Genomic DNA, 16622 nt, shown 5'->3' with positions numbered 1-16622 from the left:
ACCTTCTTCTGTTACATAAAGGAAAAAGAGGCTTTACCTGCAACAGGATAAGGCTAGATTCACCTCAGCTATGTGAGCATCACAAGCCTTCATAACCTGTGACAACATCCTACACTACATGAGGGCAGAAACAGTCTCAAAGGATTTTGTAGTAGGCTTCATTAAATAGACTATGATAAGATATTCAAAGATTAATTAACAAGAAGAACCTGAAGCTCTGCAAAACAGTGACCAAAGCTAAGAACATCAGAAACCAAACTGTCGGTAATCTGTTGAGTAATCATGAGTCTTGCTGTCTGAACTCACTCAGCAGAGTTACCGTCACCACAAGTAAGCAGTAGACAAGGATTCCAATAGCAGGTACAGAATTAAAATACCACCAACACTGTAAATATCTACTGGCAGTCTCCAGTGAAAAAAGCTATTCAAAGAAGTTCTGTTTAATTTAGTATAAATATAGGTGGAAGATCTCACCACATTGTAAAAGGCACACACATATGTTATATTAGGCTAATATTTTGTGGACTCTGAATGTTAATTGTATGACCTCAGCATCAGCCCTGGACAGACTTGCAGTGTGGACTCTCAAAGTAATTCAAAGGAAAATACTCAGAAGCAAAATATAACATATATTAAAGAGAATTTCCAAACAACACAGTAAAAATAGGATCAGGCATATCAAACTGTCTCTTCCATTTGTGAAGCAAAGATTTTAATTTGAAAAACAGGTAAGTGGGAGAACTGAAATCACTTCAGCTACCATATTAAACATCCCATGCAGACAAATGAAACACAAGGGGAGATGCTCTGAAGATAAAAGCTTAGCTGAACATCAGTGACAGTGGAGTGGACAGACTTTCAGTGAATAAATTAGCCTCCTACTCAAGACCAGCATTTGCTAGAGTCTGCCGTGTCTCAGGGTGTCCAATAGCTCTGTCCTTCTGAATGAACTTGCTCCACTGCCTAGGAGTCCAGCATGTCCTGTACAACACAGGGTGAAGAGCTGAGTAATCCCATCAAGTAGTCTGACTGAAGAGATTCCTTAGCAAATTACTGAAGCAGCAGCAAGACACCTGACTAGTGCCTGCCAGTTCAGAGATGAACTGGAAGAGCAAAGCCTTGCTTCTGGACCAGTTTCAAAGGGCCATTCACACCTGGATGTCTAATGAATCATAAGGAGTATAAAGAAATGGCTTTTTTTTGTCCTGAAAAACTACTAATATCCCAAAGATACTACTGTTTAAATGTCTCTTGCAGGTAAGAAAATTGACCTCTGCTCCCATACTCGACTGATTCACCAGAGGTAGCAAGCAGCCTAAACTTTTCAATGAGATATGATTGACTGGGAGCCCAAATGACGCAGTTCTATACCATCACTCAGTTCTTTTAATCTGCTTTGCCTGGCATGTCTCACATTAAGGACTTGAAATCTGAAAATCTTTCCACTCCACTGCCAGTGACTTGTAAGGAACAGGAATAAATCCAGAGAGAAACATCTTCTTGTTCAAAGGCACAACCAAAGCCTCAGGACACAGCAGAAACATCAAGTTCTAATAGAGGCTGTATCCAAATGGAACTTGCCAGCTCTGGTCCTTCTCTACTCGCAACAGAACTGCAGTAGTTAAAATAATACCATCATTCCCTCTAAAGTCTTTGAGTCAAGGAAACCTAAATTCTTGCTCCACAAAGCGGCACAATATTACTATATACATCAAGGTACACATAAGCAATTACATATACACATAGGTAAGGACAGTCCATCACTGTCATTCCAATGGCACGATTATCAGCCTTTTGTACCAATAGCGGTACTGGGATTTCTATAATTAAAGTAATATGCCTGCCAGAACACGTCCCTCCCCCTTTCCCCAAACTACTTGACAATATACGGTTCAGTCACTAGGGTTTACAGTTCTTATTCAGCTTATAGATTTCCAGTCTCTGCTACTCATCTGTGCTGGATACAAAAGATAAGTTCCCATGTCAAGCATCTAACTCCAGCCTGGACCTTGATCAACAAGTGAGAGTTCTTTCTCATCTCCCACACCATTACTGCAGTAATGTTTCTGTCAAGAGATTTCACACTTTCCCTCCCCTTCTTTATCCAGGTTGACCTCAAAACACATTCCAGAAAAGATAACAGGATCATAACCAGTCTCTAAGTTCCAGAGCTGATCAACAGAATGTATATTTTTCTTTATAATTTAGATCATCCCTTAAAAATCAACCAAAGAAAAACTACTTCCACAGCTGAAGGAAACAAAAATTAAAAACACGGACCGTTCTAAATGTACTGTAGCTTTCCGCATGTGTGAACAACTTATGTTTTAATTGTTTAAAGCATCCTATCTCTACTCGATTTTTCACTTGAATTTTTAGCAACTCCCCATTTCGGGAGGGTTACGCCAGATGCAGCAACACCGCCCTCTGGCCGATGCTGAGAAAACGGTTTTACTGCCTCTGCTCTACCAGAGCTGCCCATGCCTTTCGGTAAATTTAAGCAAACATACACGACGTTTGGTCGGTAATGTTTTGACGTTCAGATTTCTACTGATAACAGAGTTTTTAAAATATTCTTCCTCCAGCTGCACGCATCCCAGTGCGTTCTAAACTGTTTAACACGAGATTTGTTTTTACTCTGGAAAAGTAAATGACAAGTCACTTCAAGCTGCTTAAAAGTTGTATTTTTTTCAAATCTCCCTCTTCAATCATCTCCAAGAGAAAAGCCAATGACAACGCTTACCACTTTTCTTTCCCCACAGATACAAAAGCACTTGCCAGTTTCCCTTCCTCACTCCTGCAGCAAAGCGTCAGTGTGGAAAGAGGATTTCAAAATAGGAGCACAAACATTGACAAATCCTCAAACTTATTTTACGCTTTTATTTTGCCTCCATGTTTTCCCAGTTGCTTTGCTTAGAATACAATAAAAAACCCCAAAACAAAATAAACAAACAAAAAATTTCCCAAAACAGCCTGTAAAAAAACAAAACAAACAAACAAACAAAACCCTAAAAGGAAAAAAAAAAAAACAAACCCAAAGCAAAACACCCCAAACCAAAAATACATTGCAAATTAAGAGACTGGAAAACTGCAGCTCAATGAGGAGGATGTGCCTTGAGTTTGACTTACCAATTTTATCCAGCTGTATATTTTCCTATTTGCTTTTTACAGCAGCTGAGCTCAGTGCTCAGGAACGTCCACTCCGTGTCAGGGAGCCAGGCAGAGCGCTGATCCCACACGCTGGATGCTGCTGAGAGACCGGAGCCGGGGTGACTGGGTCTGCGGCGGCGGCGGCTGTGTGCGCTCGCACGGACGCAGATCAGGAACTGCTTCCCATTCCCCAGCCCCGCTCCAGCGCTGCAGGCTTCGGGAGGCAGGGCCGGCCCCTGCTACTGTGCTGCGCTCTCTTAAAGGGACAAGCTCCGGCCTGGCAGGAGCGCTCGCGAACCGACAGCTACCGGCGCTGCTCGGGGTGGCGCCTGGAGCCGGAGCGGCGGGAGGGGTGGGCTCACTGCCTCCCCCCGCCGGCCGGGAACCATCGCAGTACCAGCCGGTTGCTTACGTGCTTTGGGAAAAAGAAGAGTCTTCTGCAGTTTTTCACAGGTGTCGCGGGTTTTTATGCTTTGCCTGCTTCGCAGCCTGGGCAGCGTAAGTGGGAGATAGTGCCCAGCGGAGCGGAAGCGACGGGGACAGCGGCGGTGCATTTCCCTGGAGCGGGGGGCGCGGGGGCTCACCTGTGGCAGGGACCTCACAGTCCCCAGCGGCACTAAGGCTAGGGATAACTCCTGGCAACTCGCATAATTTTGACTTTTAAGAGATTGAAAATGGAGAGGATATGACTTAATAAAGAGCTTTCATTTCCCAGTTTTTCCTCTTCAGTCATTCTGCAGATAGCTTTAATCCCGTGTAAACCACTGTTTCTGGCATATTTGCTGTTTTCTGACTTCCCTTGCAACTCTATCTGAAATTACTGGCTAGGTTAATACGGGGGAGGTGTCTACCTTGCGTGTGTTGCTGTCTGCAGTGGAAGAAACCACATTCTCCGTTGAACGGGAATACTGAAATTCGGGGATAATAACACCATCTGCAAAATCTCTCTCTCTTTTTTTTTAACTCATGGAAATAGATGGTTTGCTCTCTGTGCACACAAGTAATTTGTTTTCATTACAATAACTGAAGTCTCATGATGACAACACCAATCAGCACATATCACAAGGCAAAGTCATATATATACAAATATGTATATGTTTAACATCATAACCACAGAAAGCAAGTTACAGGAGAAAAAAAATATCACCTTCCAACTGATAGGTCAAACCAGACAAGCTGACACCAAGTTACCACTGTCCTACCATCTGCCTTCACATATATTAAAGCACAACAGGGACAGACTACGTGCAAGCTGCTAGCAAGCTATGATGTCTTTCTGTTTTCTTGTTCCTTTGGTAAAAGGACATGGATACAACCTAAAAGGCGAGTCTAGCCCTTTCAGTGCTAGTGGTCCTTCAAAATCAGCCTTGGTGGGTGTCTGCTGACTACTGGCACATATATCTACTACCTTGAAAGCACGGTAGCCATGTAGCCACATTACTAAATTCTAATCTTCAGTTTTATTTAGCCTTGTATTAAATCATCGGGATACATTAGTCTTCCTGTAAGCATGAGCTGCACTAAGCTCCTGCCTTTCCAAGCACAAAGCCTGGGAAAGTGGTTTTCTTTTTTATAATTTACACATGTAAGCTACATATAATGCACAGCAGAAGAGATCTTGTAATTCCATCAGTACTCCCCTCTGTTCACACATTACTATTGGTCTATTAATCCTCTCTTTCTACTCACATCTCTACTATGTTCTTCATCTCATCCTCCAAGTCCCTTCCTCTTTGCTCTGCTTCTCTCTTTTTTTTTGTGCCGCTTACCTTGCTAGCTCCACCAAACTGTCTTGGTCACCTCTCTCCTCTCTGTCCTTTGAGGTTCTCATTGGAAGAGGAAATAAGAACTGAAAGGAAACATGAGAATGATTAACTGATTCCTTCTCTGGCTTTTCCCCTGCCCCCTCCTTCCTCCGGACAAGGTTCTGGAGTCAGAAACCCATATCCAGCTCCAGCAACTAACCTGCAGCAGCAGGCCAAGGGACAAGGGTTAGGAAGACTTGCACTACCAACACCATCTCCCTTCTCACCATAGCGCACTGTACCATTTATTATGATACATTGTAACCAAGATAAATGTCCCTTGTCCTTTTCATTAGTTAAAAGTTAACAAAACACTCAGCTCTAAGACAAAGCTGGTCATCCATTTGATGTCTCAGCTAAGGTTATTCTGGTGTGTTCAAAACATGCAGAGTCTGTCTACAACACAACTAGGTAAGGTACAGCAGAGGATGGGGATTTGAATGGCAGATACACCAATGATGGAGCGAGACCAGGACTTGGAGGGAGCTACACTGATGCTCCATTGCTCTGCATACACAAACCAAGACCATGCAAAACACCAGAAAGTGCCTAGCAGGAAACAGGCTTGTACCACTGGACCAGTTTAATCTAACCATCATAAAAGTTAAGATAAAATACAATAATATGTGCTCTTCCTTACATATGTTGCTTCTTATACTCCTCATAATCCCATGTGAGAGCTGCCTTCCTTTCCCTGCAGCATCTGGATGTTCCATTGACAGAGCATTGTCTAATGGTTACAGCACAACTCCTGGTTTCTATTACTGGCTGTAAGAGAAATGTGCGATATATTAAATAAAATAAAGGATGTAGAGTTGAATTCTGCCACATGCTTCAATATTTATTCAGCAGCAAATGAAACTAGATAAATCACTGATTTTTTTCTCTGACTTCTTTTTCCCAAGAACAAAAAAGTACATTAAACTCTGGTGTTATATAATTCAATACTTGTATTAGTAACAGCCTGGGATTAAAGAGGCCAGAGAAGACAGATTTTTATTATTAAACACTAAACTACAAATACCTCAGTGAAAACTGAAAAGTGTTGCAGTTTGCAAAAATGTTTGGTTCTGCAGAGTAATCCCTTTGTACAAGAAGTGACATTGAATAGGAGCTATTTTGCTGTCTAAGCTTACAGGGGACAGCAAAATCAGAAGTCATCCCAAAGTTACCAAGGAAGAAAAAAGGTATGCTTCTCTTTCTGAACAGTGTATCACACAAGGTCTACATTCCAAGACAGCACAAACATACTTAAAAAAGAAGCTCCTTCTGAATTTAGGAACAGAACCATTAAAGAAATGACCTGACTATTTCTATAAGCATTTTTAGGATCTGATGATCTAATCAAAAAGCTATAGTATTATTTATGTATAAGGGCCATTAATAGTAATGAGTGAAAAGACAAGGGGAAAGGGACATACAAAACCAAACAAACAATTTGCTGCTCAAAACTTGATTGCTTAAAGAATGCAGAAGGAAAAGCTTCTGTGAGATGTTGCTCCACCTCTGGAGATATAAACTGTTTGTTAGATCCCTTGTGAAAACAAAAGGACGTGAGTATATTAATCTAACAACAAAAGTGCCCTTTGTGAGAGGACACAGTGCCAGGCTGCCTGCTCCATTTGACAATGAGGTTAAACACCATGGCTCTGTGAGCTCGGCTGCATGCCTTGCCTGACACTACCACCCAGTGCAGCTATAAGGTCAAAGACTTCTGCTCTGTCACCACAAGCTACTGAACTAGCAAGACTCTCATATCCTACCTACAGAGATTGTTTCTGTGTGTCTCCCAGTTTTCGAAATATCACACAGGGGTTTGAATATCTCTTGATCACAACATGCTGAGCAGTATTACTACAATATGGTGACATTGGGTACAATATGATGATGGAACCATCACTATCCTTATCATAATCACAAGAAATTCTGTCCCCTGTCACTGAGGGGCTGAAATGAGGCACAAATAGTCAATATAACATAGACATACATATACATTCTTTTATGTAATAGAATCCTTCTAATTATTTATTTATTTGTTTGTTTGTTTATTTATTTATTTATTTGTTCTAATCTTTGGGTTCAAATGGCACCATCAGATCTAAAGGCTGGATTTCACTCCCATTGACTTCCTAATGAGTAAGGATGGAACTATGCTCCAATTCAGAGATATATAAACTTCAGATTAAAGCTTTTTGAGCCTAACCCATATCTTTAATGTGTTTATATAGCAGTTTGAGAACTTGCTTTGAACTTTCAAAAAGCAGTGACCTGGACCATGTTCATCTGAAATAATGTTCACAATTAATTAAAAATTAAAACTATGAAGATCAGAAGATTGTTTTCCACTTGCTGAATCATAATGTATGTATATACCTCTGTGTGCATACATGCATTTACATTTGTGCATGCATGCAGATGTTTGGGTGAAACTGAGGCAAAATTTATTGCTATTAAGGTTAACCTGCATCCAATCTAATGTTGGTGTACTTATTTTTCCTTAGAGCATGGAAAAATATGTTTGTTTGCTGCCACTACAAATCCAGCAACAACAATTCTTTTTGGTGGGCTTCTCAGTTCAAGAAAAAAAAATGGTTACCAGTAAATAAATTGATAACTAGAACCTACACTTTATCAGATCTGTAAGAGTTGTGCTGTTAATGAAAGTCATGGAACTAAACATGAAGATACTGGGGCTGTTTAGCCTAGAAAATAGAAGACTGAGAGGGGATATTATTAATATTTACAAATATCTAAAGGGTGGGTGTCAGGAGGTTGGGACATCCCTTTTTTCTATAGTAGCTAGACCCACCTGTACATGTTCCTATGTGACCTGATCTAGGTTGACCTGCTTCTGTAAGGGGGTTGGACTAGATGATCTCTAAAGGTCCCTTCCAACCCCTACCGTTCTATGACTCTATGATTCTATGACAATGCCTTAAATCAATATGATAGCTATCAAACTACTTTTACAAATTTCACCTTTTCCCCTGTGTTTTTACTGTTCACAGATCCTTCTCTTTCATTGGCTTCTCAACCTTAACCTTCTCTCCTGTATGGGTTAAGATTTAGTGACTGTTCTGCACAAGTTGTTTGCTGACGAGGGAACATGTAAGCTCTACACAAAAGTATTTACTGCAGCTCAGATGACAGCTATGGAAAGAGGAAAAATACCTTTACTTTTTAGAAAGGAGAAAATGTTTACAAGCTCTTAGAAAGTGAAAGTCAGAGATAACTCCCACTGAAGGAAAAAAGGGGGAAAAAAAGTGGAAATTTTATAGTCATCATCTAATTTCCCCCTTTAGTTTTGCTTATTATTTCTCAAATGTTTTGAAAGTGCAGCTCTGTTTTTAGGTAATAGCTCAACTCAAACCCAGATCCCTGACAGCAAGGGAGACAGAATAAGTCAAAATTAGATTAAATTTCCTGCCACCAAAACATTGTTCATCTGCCAGCAATTAAATGTAGTTAGCAATCCCTGACCACTGTAAACATTTACAGACAGCAACTTCACCATGGTTTCATTTGCGTGCCTTGAAGAAATTTGGGTTGTGTTCACACCTAACATCTTATGATTGTTTTGAACCTATTCATGATATTTTTTCATGGATAACAGAATAGAGATTTAGAAAACAAAACCACAGTCCAGCTGAATCTCAGATCCTTTCTGCTTCAGCTTTTTAGTTAGCAAAATAGAGGATACTGATTTGCAAATGATGTCTTCCTCTGCTTTCCCTATCATTTTTGAATGCTTCCTTCTATTTTGTATTCTCATCTTCCAGACAAATAAAAATAATTTTAAAAAGTTCTATCAAATGATCACCTTACTGAAAGGTGCAGTATGCAGACAAGGGATTTGCATCTCAAAGAGTAGCCACACATTGTTAGTTAGATCTACTAAACATCTGAACTACGACAGGCTGAAGTAAATTTGTCCCTAGGCAGCTGTACCAACAGAAGTCTGTATAATGACATTCTTGAACACTTTTAATTTGAAGGATTTTTTTTAACTTTTGTAAAAAAAAAAACCAAAGCCCACCTTGGTCGGAACAACAATGTAGGCTTTCATTAATCATAATTTAAAAATTATTTGTCTCTGAATGGTCTGGATTGGTTTTTTTCCTTTTATTCCCCCAATTTATGTGCACACATTTGTTTAGCAGCATGGTGATAAGGGACATCTGGGCTTCTTTAAGTTTTGGAAGTGTCTGGAGAATGTCTGATGTTGTATTGATTGTCATTTAATTAACAACTATCTAGATCAACCTGTTTTGTTCCAACCAACAAGAGGGCATTAATACAGTCAGAAATAAAGTCAGTCTCTATCTATGAACACACAGACCTCAGTGACTTCCAGGCAAATCAAAGCAATGTCTAAAGCAAAGGAAGAGAGAAAGGCAAAGGCATTTCCACTTCTTATTCTGTTACAGGGTCTAGGCCAGATCATTCATTCTGGTTGACTTCTGGTTAGCACAAAACCAGAGCAAAGAAATAATAGCATTTTTTAAACTGTCCTTGAGACTGTGGTCTGTAAGCTGATGAAGGTATGTAACGACTCTGATGTCAACTTAGAACAGACTTAAGTTTTGTAAATGATACTTGGCTACGCATGGATCCTGACAGAGCTATCACACTGCTCGTACAAAAATCACTTCCTTCGAGGTGTTTTGAAGGTTGCCAGTTCTGCATGCTCCTGAGTGCCTGAGTGTAGCATCTCAGTGGAAAAAAGTAGCTGGAGCAACAAGTCCTGGCTCCATCTGTGGTACAACATTTGCTTGCTCTGTATTCTTTGCAGAAGAGCTGGAAGGATTAGTTACGGTTGGTGCAGCTTGCTAAACTCTGATTATTCATGTCCTCTGAAGTTTACATGCAAACTAATTAGTAGCGCTGATCCCTTAGTAAGAAGGGGAAATCAATTAGGAAAGCAGCTGACCTTATGAAAATAATTAATTGCAAAGCACATGTAATTTCATTACTTAATGGCCAAGCTCTTTATTCCAGCTTTTTGGGTTTTGGTGTTTCATTATTTTATTTTTTTTCCTCCTCCATTACACCGCTATTAACCTACTCTGATTTTTCTTAGATATAACTCCCATCACATAAAATTTGTCCTGTTTTGTGGTACACACTTTCCTGGAGAATACTTGGCTTTTTTAACAGGAATTCTGGTATGCTTAGGAGTCCTGAAAATGGGACAAAGTTCTTATGGAAAGGTGGCTCCTTACTTCTAGGTGAAGGAGGCTGAATCGTTCTCTTGGAAATCTATTTGATTGTGTGGACAAGGAAGATGAAAGGTGTAAGCTGTCTTTGTTGTACTTGGCAAGGTGGTTCAGTTCACAGGGAATGCAGAGCACCCGTGATCCAGTGGGGTGCTCCAATACATGTTTAATTACCATAAAGACTGGGTTGCTCTGAGGACAAAAATATACCCCACGCTCTCTGTGAAGCAGTTGACTGGAATACAAAGAGGGGCACACCCAGGTTCTGCAAAGTTTAATTCCGTCATGGTAGTCTGAGCCAGAATGAGACTTGGCATATGCCAAAAGAGCAGCACATATTTAACTAGGTAGTGGCCTTGGTTCTATGTAAGATGTTCATCCACACAGACTGGGTTCCTAAAATCGTTGTTTTCTCCGGAACATACCAGAGAAGAAACTGTTTATCTTGGGGAATGTAGCTAATCAAGAATGAGTTAGTCAGTTTTCCATAAGATTTCAAACATGTAAAATAGTAATGATTTAGAATTATGGGAAGTAAATGTGTTCCTCATGAACACATATTCATCCACAGATAGAGAGCTGTGAGCAAAACATCATACTTTGTTTACATAACAGAATCTGAAGTTTAGCATTTGTATTTTTTCTATTGGCTGTCTCTGAAGTTCTAACAGCTGTGGGAACTCCTTAGGATATTTACAGAGGGGCAGGCTCATATCTATGGAGACAACTACAGGATACATACTGCTCAGTTCACCAGAAGTGTGAGCTTGAGCCCTGACTGATTTACCAATGCCCTGTTACTTGGTATATTCATTTACATAAGTGTGAAGTATTCACGATCTCAACTAATTTTACACTCACATTGCACTCATGTAAATATTTCTGCAGAGTGTGTGGCATTAGGGAACTGGGTCACATGACTTCACTACTTCACATTGTTTTGGACCCCTTAAAGTAGAAATACCATGGAAAGAAAGAGTTTTACACTATCTTGTCTGTGTAAGTGATTGCTTCAAGCACTAATTGAAAAAGGACACTGCAAACAATGAGACATTAGGTGTAATTAAACTTCAAGCACAAATTGAATGCACAAGCTCTTTTCAATAGACTAAAGCCCTGAAGGATTCTAAATTGCACCAAGGAGGAAGATGCTGACACTAAGTTTTCTTCTAATTGCGGCTGCTTTGGAGGAATAAAAAATGGAATAAAGAAAGGAAGAGGAATAATAGAGTATAAAATCAAGAACATTACTAAACTATCATTTCCAATAAACATATTTACTAACTTACAAGAAATGCCTCCAGTTTACACTATAATTATAAACAAAACCAAGTTAATAAGCTGGCCCACAGACTGAATAACAGGGTGACTAACACTTGTAGTACAGCCTGGATGCAAGCTCTATTCTGTTGAAATGATGATGGGGTAAAGAGAGCAGATGAAGTAGGAAGTTACAATTTGTATGCCATTAGGATATGTCTTGCTTCTAAACACACTTGGTTTGTCTGTAATTGGGGACAGTGGGGCCTTGTTTGCTGTAACCTTGCTATAAAGTCGAAAATCATCTTACAGGAGGTAAAAGATTCCTCTTTCCTGAGTAACATTGTACAAGTTTCAGAGAACAAAAATGATACCTAAAATCCTGTTCCCTGGTATTCTTTTTTCCCTCATTCCCCACATGCAAATCAGAACTAACCTGGATGATCTGTGTAGTTTCTGATATGCTCTTCTCTCTCTGTGTTTAGGTTTCTGTGTTCAGCTCGGGTCCTCACCATGTAGGAAGAGTCTGACTTCAGCTGACTTAGTACAGGTGTTTTGCTTGTAGAGATTAGGTTGTAGAGGTAATTTTTCTTCTGGAAAAACAATTGCAAATAAATTGTTCCTTTTAGCTTTCCATCAGTATATAAATATCTCCAATGTTTTGTCAGAAATCACAGAAGAAATGTGCATAGAAGTTCCTGTATGGTCTCTATTAATTTCAGGACAAGGCTAGCCTTCAGTGTTTTGATGAAATCGCTTCGTCTTAAGCCAGAATGATTTGAAGCATGTTTGACACTAAGCAAGAGAAGATGCGAGTAGTAGGTACTATCTAGCCATGTAAAAACAAGAAAACAGTGAAAAACTTCTTTGCTGAAGCACTCAGCAGTGCTCTTAATACACTGTAGAATCGGATGCAGTATGAGTATCCTACATGTACCATTATATCATGTGCATTATAGACAAATTGTTGATTGTTTACTCTAAACATTAACTTTCAGTACAGGGATCATAAGTGATTACTGATAGAGAAAAACCAATCTTTCTGCACAGAATGTGATTAACGTATAGAAAGATGGTTTTCAGCTGACACAAATCTATTGGCTCTGGCTTCTTTGCACCAGCTGCTTTAGCCAGATGACTTTCAGGATTTAGGAGGAAATCTGTTATGAATCATTTACTTTTATCATGCAGCTAATTTTCTTATTATTGGTTTTTTTCATTTTATTTTTTTATTAAAGCCAAACAACTGTGCTCCAGGACATTCCACAAATGCTGCTGTACTGTCGTTTTAGGAAATACCATTAAAGAGACCTTATCCTTATTTGCTTCCCATGGTATTTATCTAAGCTGTTTTAAGAGAAACATCATTAAAATTGTCAATTCCTCCATGTGTCCCTTCAGATTAGTCATAGAAATTATACTCTTTTTGAGACAACAGAAACACAAAGGCTTATTTTCCCTTCATTAACCCCATTTTCTATAGAAGTAAAAACATTAACACGGAAAATTCAGGCTTTTTTTTTTTTTCCCCTTTTTTTAATGCAAGAATTTGCTACTAGTGAAAGATACTACATCATAAACATTAGTGAGTGAAGACCTCTAATCAACCTCAAATTATATTTAGTATAGGAAGCAATTCTACGTCTTCCTCCCAAATCTTTCACCACAGTACCTGAATTTTTGCCCTGAAGCAACTTATTTTTAGAGGATTTGGGACATTTCAAATAGTACCTGGCCCAAAATTGAAAGTGCCAGCTGGATCAGAGTTCTTGAGCTGTTTTGACTCAGTCATGAGGTAAAAACAGGTTCAAGTAACATGGAGCAACAGAAAAGTTGAGGTTAGAAGACACTTCTGGCAATCACCTGTTCCAATCCCCCTGCTCAAGGGAGGGTCAACTAGAGGAGGCCTGGGGCCTCACACAGTCAAGTTTTAAGAATCGCCACACATGGGGCCTTGTTACCCTAAGTCTCTCTGTTAAAAGTGATTTCATTCACTACATTACCACTTCATGATTGTGTCTGTCCTTATCCTCACTAAAGAGCTAACTTTAGTCACGCAATTCACACAGCATTACATCTTCACATCCCTGAGTCTAAACAAGGCAACTTGCCCAATGACTCTTGCAACTGTAACAACTTTTCCTTTTGATTAGCTGAATCTGAATTTGAACAGGTGATCAAATCTGTTTAGCAACATCTAATAAATATAAGCTTACTTATCAAGCAGACCTGATTATATCTATAGCACTACTTTTTGTATGGAGCACTGCCTGTTTGATTCCATGTTGATGTTTTCATCTGTCAGTTCCACAACATCTCACTATACAATGAAGTGACTGATCCTCATACATTTTTCACAAGCTTTCTGTGCACATTTTACCCATGTCAATGTGAGCTCACCTAATACACCCTGTTTTGACTAGTGACAGTGTTTCCACAGTAGTTGATGTCCTTTAAAAAAGAGAAAAGCAAGTAAAAAATTAATAAAGAAATGCATCAACAAAGTAAAGTGGCAGAGGTAAAAATCTCTGATGATACTAAGTAAGCATGTGGCTTTTCTCACTGGGATGAGATGAGTCATTCAGTCATGGCTCAACAGATTATGAATAATGTGGCCATTTGAAACATAGAGAAGTAAAAACCTTTTAGAACCTTACAGCCCTGTTCACTCATATGCTCACTTTCCTTGACTCATAGGTCTGTAAAACCCGTGCTTCATTTTAATAATTTTTCTAAAGGGGATAATTTTTCTAAAGGGCAGGAAGAATTTGCCTTGGTAAATGTGTTACTATTTCTCTGTCCCCAGCTGCATTGTGTATTGAATTGGAGAAGCTATGATTCTAGAAGTGACATTGAAAGGGAAAACTGCACAGTAAAATGGAGAAGTGAAAATAATGGTACTGCATTGCATGGTGCCTTTTTTCAACCACATATGTATTCATTTTCATGGTACTTTTCACAAACAAGGAAACTACTGCTTGATCTTTTCACATTGCAGCCTTGTTCTTTCTCTTACCTAATTTCATGGTAAGTCAAATGGGGTCAGCAATGAATGCTGTTTGTTGCCTTCAGGTAGGCTTTGTTGTGTAGACAGGAATACGCAGTACCTGCTAGGTACATAGTACTATTCTTATACTTCATTTTCACTATTTCCTTCTCATTTGCTACTACAACAAATTTGTCTTTAAATGCCAAAACTACTCCTCAAAACTATTCCATGAATAAATGTAATATTCCAAAAAGCTTCCTCTTTCACCTTTTGCTATTGGTATCGTTTCTGGAAAGCAAATATGCTGTAGACTTTGATATTCTCAGTTTCATCACTTATGTGCAAGTGATGAGTTTGGCTTTTTTCTGGTAGAAAAGTCAATGCAGTGAAACTCCCCACAGTTCTACCCCATATGCTCAATATCTTACACAGTCTTCTATCTAGCCTATCCTTCAGGGTGTGTCTGATAAATGAAAGCTCAATGCTGAAGAAAAGGCATGAAGAGCAAACCATTACTTCATCTCCACATGCATCTCTTCAAAGAAGTAAGGTACAGTCCCTACTTCAAGTTACTGGGAAAAAGGACAAACCTTGGCGCCAAGTCCCTGTCTTCCCACTACAACATGTAACAGAACCAGGATGTAACATCTGACAAGAAGCAACAGGCATGCATCTCTGTCGTCCTCATTCATCTCAAAGAAAGTTCCTGCCTCAGCTGACACTAAAACAGTGAACCCCTGAGGCTTTAAGAAGCATTGCTTGGCACATTATCCATATGCAGTCCTAAGCGGTTTTCTCAAAAGAGCTGGTGGAGATGGAGCAGAGGAAGAGAGGTTTAAAGCCAAATTTCGTCATTTGATGCAAATATCAACCCCTTGAGGAACAATTTAACATTCCTCAGCAAAGACATACTTTGCTTTTGAAACATTTACCTTTCCTTTATATTTCATAACGTTAAGAACATTTGGGAGGAATGTGAGCTGTTTTGTTTTTTGTCTTGCTATGACGGTAGAAATTTATTTATAGCCAGGAACTGGAGGACAGTTCTCACGTGGCTGCTGAAAATTAAAACAGCATGTAGGGTTTTGTTTTGTTTTGCTTTTATGCCTTTGCCGCTACAATCTCTCCCTGGTTCCCTAAACCCTTGTTATTGTAACCAGAGCCACATTTTGCATTGCTACAATTGCAGGGTTATGTAAATTCCAGAGGCTTTAAAGAAAAGGGCCTGCAGATTCTGCTCGGGGCAGTAGGGAAGTTGACAGAAACAGTTATGCCCAACATCTAGGAAGAGGCAAAGGCATTCATAAATTGTCAACAGACAGGAAACCTAAGTCTAAACCTCAGTATCAACCTGAAGTTTTCCAAACTTTTTAAACTTACCGGTTTCTTTTAAATTGATCACCCTCACATTTTCAGTGTTGTGCTTTGCTATGGCCAGGAAAATTTCTTTCAGCCACTTCTGGAAATCTTCGTATGTCCTCTTACTTTCCACTGGTGTGTACTGTTTTAATCTGGAGAGACAACAACAGAAAGCTCTGCTGGTACAAACTTTTCCAGACTCAAGGAACTGTATTTTTTCGGTGCTCATGAAACTATACATGTTGAAAAGCATTACTTTACCCACAAAGATTTTCATAGTAAAAAGAAAATTACATCAAGAGAGCAACCATACTCACAAAAGATGGTAAGAGAACAAAGAGTATGCATTTGATCCCTTGCAAGAAGTCTTTTCAGCAAGAGTGGGAAGAAGTGTGATACACGTTACACCTCTGTGTGCTTCTGAGTAACTAAGTTGTAATGCTGACACTAGCTGCACATTTCTGTGTGGGCATGGGCAAGCCAATTCATGTTTCTGACTCTGTGCTCTCTAAAAGAGGGGTAATAATGCCTGACTCAGAGTCAACATTAGAAGGTTCTATACAAGCTCATCTTTGTCCTTAGACAACTCAGCTGAGAAAAGTGTTTAGCCCACTTCTCCAACTTCACTTCTACTTCAGCTCTAAATTACTGTTAGTCAAATCATGCTTAGATTTCAGACAAAAACCTAGATTACATTATTCCTGAAGTATGTGGAGGTTTTGCACAGCATGGTGCACCCTGATCACTTAAATGTACTAATTAAAGCTCAAGGAAATTACTGGTTTTTTAAAAGATGCATACAGAACTCCCTAGCCAATTCATCTAACACTATAAGGATGAGGT

At 39.4% G+C, this 16622-nt stretch overlaps 1 protein-coding gene across 1 annotated transcript in view; it reads right to left on the bottom strand.

The window, feature by feature from the left end:
- Nucleotides 1-3308, bottom strand: part of DAAM2 (dishevelled associated activator of morphogenesis 2) — a 178200-nt gene extending 174892 nt beyond the window's left edge. The window contains exon 1 of the mRNA XM_061991273.1: nt 3130-3308. The gene's annotated coding sequence lies outside the window, so the exon portion shown is untranslated. The remainder of the gene's footprint in view (nt 1-3129) is intronic.
- Nucleotides 3309-16622: the final 13314 nt, after the last annotated feature.

Source organism: Colius striatus, chromosome 2 (assembly GCF_028858725.1).
Source record: "Colius striatus isolate bColStr4 chromosome 2, bColStr4.1.hap1, whole genome shotgun sequence".
NCBI classification, from domain to species: Eukaryota; Metazoa; Chordata; class Aves; order Coliiformes; family Coliidae; genus Colius; species Colius striatus.
This window is presented reverse-complemented; position numbering and strand designations above follow the sequence as displayed.